The sequence below is a fragment of the Colobus angolensis genome, unplaced genomic scaffold (genome assembly GCF_000951035.1).
Source record: "Colobus angolensis palliatus isolate OR3802 unplaced genomic scaffold, Cang.pa_1.0 Scaffold23, whole genome shotgun sequence".
Taxonomy (NCBI): Eukaryota; Metazoa; Chordata; class Mammalia; order Primates; family Cercopithecidae; genus Colobus; species Colobus angolensis.
Window position 1 is genome coordinate 18,637,374 of NW_012115488.1, and position 4,210 is coordinate 18,641,583.

General features: G+C 37.7%; 1 pseudogene; it reads right to left on the reverse strand.

Annotated features, from left to right (window-relative positions):
- Positions 1-586: 586 nt before the first annotated feature.
- LOC105513471 lies at positions 587-1,997 on the reverse strand (annotated as a pseudogene).
- Positions 1,998-4,210: the final 2,213 nt, after the last annotated feature.

The following is a 4,210-nucleotide window of genomic DNA, read 5'->3' on the forward strand; positions in this document are numbered from 1 at the left end:
TCTGTCAGGCACCCTTTCTCATCTCTGACTTGGGTTCATTTCACTTTATCTCTGGGACACAGACACCACATCACCCATGACATCTGACAGAAACTACAACAGATTGAGAAAATAAAAATAAACCTTGAAAGCTGAACTTTTAAATCATGTTGTATTTCTTTGAAAAAGCTGTTGTTTTATTAGAATGCGTCCTTTGTCTCAGATGTGCTGGGTTTTCTTTAAAAATGAGTTACCATTCAATTCTTGACAGAGAAATGGGCAAATGATATTTCATTCACATTTCTCAAAATGAGTTGCTTTTTTCTCATTAAGCTTTGTTTTAGTGGGTCTCAAAATTCTACAATGTATTTTTTGTCAAGTTGTTTCTATTAAAAAGTATGGATTTTAAAAACTAATAACTAAAAATTGCCAAATGCAAAAAAAAGTAGTTTACAAAACACTTTCCTTTCCTTCTGAAGGTTTTACGATGCATTGTTATCATCAACCAGACTTATTATTAAACTTAAACGGCCAATTGAAAGAAATAGTTCTGAAACCATTCCTTCACCACTGATTAAGACTGGGATGGTAGATAGAGGTATCACATTCATTTAGCCTTCTGAGTTGTCTGGGCAGACTTAGTTACCTTGCCAGCTTCGTAAGCCTTCTTGTCGACTATGATGATGACACCCAAGCAACTGTTTCATATAATGAACAGCAAAATGACCTAGAGAAGAATAGTTAGAGAAGGTCTCAATATACATGTGCTTGCCAGGAATCATATCAATGATGGAAGCATCACCAGATTTCAAGAATTTAGGGCCATTTTCCAGCTTCTTATCAGAAGAGTGCTCAATCTTTTCCTTCAGTGCAGCAAACTTTCCAGCAATGTGAGCAGTGTGACAATTCAGTACAGGGGTGTAGCTAGCACTGATTTAGCCTGGATTGTTCAGAACAATCATCTGAGCAGTGAAGCCAGATGCTTCCATTGGTGGGTTATATTTTCTGTCACCAGCAACTTTGCCACAACGAACATGTTTGACAGGCACACTATTAAAACTGAAGCCCACATTGTTCTCAGGAAGAACTTCATTCAAAGCTTCATGGTGCCTTCCAACAGACTTTACTTCAGTTGTAACATTGACTCAAAGAAAGGTGACTACCATGCCAGGTTTCAGAATACCAGACTCCACTTGACCCACAGAGATAGCACCAACATCATTTTGTAGATATTCTGGAGAGGCACATGCAATGGCTTGGCAGCTGGGTGAGTTGGTGGTAGGATGCAAACCAGACCTTCCAGCAGCATGGTTCCACTGGCATTGCTGTCTTGATCAGTGACTTTCCATGCCTTGAACCAAAACATGTTTTGGTTCATATTCTACAGCATATTATCATCATTCCAAACAAAAATTGGCACAAATGCTACTTTATCAGGGTGGTAAGTCAATTTTCTTAACGTGAGTGCTGACTTCCTCAACAATTTCTTCATATTTTTTCTGGTTGTAGGGTGGCTCAGTAGATTCTACTTTGTAAACACCAACAATTAGTTGTTTCATACCCGGTGTGTGAGCCAGAAAGGCATGCTCATGGGTTTATCCACTCTTGAAAACATAGCATGAAAATCACCAAGGCCAGGAGCAACAATCCGGACAAGCCAGCATGAGATATGCCTGCAATCAGATTTTTGATAAAGTTTCTGTGTCTTGTGTCATCAATGATAGTCACATGATACCTGCTGATTACAAATTTCCACAGAGCAATATCAGTGATGACACTACATTTACACTCAACAGTTTACTATATTCAAACTCAACAGTTTATTAAGACAGACCCAGGCATACTTCAAAAGTTCTTTCTCATCTCAGCGGCCTCACTCTCAATATTTTCAATGGTTCTTTTGTTGATTCCACCTCATTTGTAGGTCAAATGACCTTGCCCAAATCTACATATTCAATGACAATGATATTGATGTGAGTCTTTTTGTTTCCCGTTTTGGTTTTAGGGGTGGTTTCCATGACGTCTGTGTTCTGACAGCAAACCTCTTGCAAAAAGAATGAGTTGCTTTGCTTTATCAGTCTGCTTGGGTGATCAAACGGTGACTAAATGAACAACCTTGTGTATGGCATACTTCTTTTAGTTAAATAGTATTTTATCTTTACATTATAGACATGGACTTATAACTGTGTCAACATAAAAGGCAGACGGATCACCTGAGGTCAGGAGTTTGAGACCAGCCTGGCCAACATGGCAAAACCCCATCTCTACTAAAAATACAAAAACTCGCCAGGCACAGTGGCACATAACTGTAATCTCAGCTACTTGGGAGGTTGAGCCGGGAGAATCGCTTGAACTCGGTAAGTAGAGGTTGCAGTGAGCCAAGATCAGCCACTGCACTCCAGCATGGGCGACAGAGCAAAACTCTGTATCAAAAAGAGAGAAAAAAAATTCCATTGTTAACTTTTACCTGACTTTGTTTATGTTTGTTTTAATTTCATCTATACTAATGGTTCAGGGAAGGTCCTTTGCATACTGTTTTATACTGTGATAGGGATGACTATATCTTCAGGTTTTCAATACAAGGACAAAATGTATGGAACTACAATACATTTAAAAAAATCATTATATTGACTCCTGTTTCCCCAATACTTTGCATTATGCTGGATTGTATAATACTGTCTATAAAATAATACAAAATAGAGACTTCATTTCTCTTAAGACATTTTTTATTTTATGAAGAATATTTCTTGCACATTTTCCCCTTCTTGCACCTCCCATCTGGACATTTTCTAAGCTTTATTGCTTTTTGATGGTTTGCCTGTTAGATATAGATGGGTATTTTGAAAAGAATTTGTGGTGGTTTTCCTAGAGTATGATTTACAGCCTGTGAACAGTTTCCTATAACAGTCAATGTCTTGTGGTTAGTCATCCATTGGCATTGATTATTTTGCATTAAATTTGTAACACTTTAATTCTCAGTCTGGCATCTGATCTTTTTATAAACTACCCAAATTCTACTTTATTGTGATACTTGGAGTTAGGTCCATGCAGAGCAGAAAACTTATTTCACAGTCCCTACTTGTTTATTACTTGTATAAATCCAAGTGATATTATTGTGTCTCAGTGAACTACATGGATCTAATTAATCAACCAACAACTCTGAGCACCATATGGTACACAGATAAGTATAAAACAGTCAAAGAATGCATTCAGCATTCTTACAATCTGAAGTGACAAGACACGAACAAAAGGAATCAGCAAAAGAAGTGGAAGAGATCAAAACATTATAAATTGATCAAAGAGATAAGAAATAAGTGCTAGGACTTACAGAGAAGAACAGAATTCCATGGAGAGAAATTGGACATGGGAGTAGAGACGGAATGCCAAGAGAGATGATAAAGGAACATTAAATAATAAATAAATGTATATTGGTATTTTGAGGAGATAGAACATGAGGAAGATGATCCTTAGGAGAGGAGAGTTGGAAGACTTAAAAAACACATGGATGCAAGAAAGAAAATGGAATTTGTGGCTGGGTGTGATGGCTCACACCTGTAATCCCAGCATTTTAGGAAGCCGAAGCAGGAGGATCACAAGGTCAGGAGATCAAGACCATCCTGGCTAACACGGTGAACCCCATCTCTAGTAAAAATACAAAAAAATAGCGGGGAATAGTGGGGAGCACCTGTAGTCCCACCTACTCTGGAGACTGAGGCAGGAGAATGGCGTGAACCTGGGAGGAAGAGGTTGCGGTGAGCCGAGATTGCACCATTGCACTCCAGCCTGGGTGACAGAGCAAGACTTCAACTCAGAAAAAAAAAAAAAAAATAGGGATACACAATTTTCCTAGTGTTAATGGTTTTTGTACATAGTATGAAGTAAAACTGGAAGGAAAGGTTGCGTTTTGAATCTAACAACATAATATACCATGTTCAGCAACCTGAGTCTAATAGGTAGGTTGTATGAATTCCATATAATAAGTTATTATTTCAGCAAAACCAATAAAGTGCTATGCAAATGTGTCCTAATAATTAAGTTGGAAGAATAGACCATCTCATTTCAGTGTTTCAGCTGGCATTTAGGGGCATGAAATAGAGTGTTAGCTGTAGGAATAAAAAGAAAGGATGGCTGAAAGATAAGTTACACTGAGACAAAAGATTGGATAATTAAGGTAACCCTGAAATTTGTTTTGTCAAGAAAATTATGAATTCAGTTTTTGAAATGCCAACTT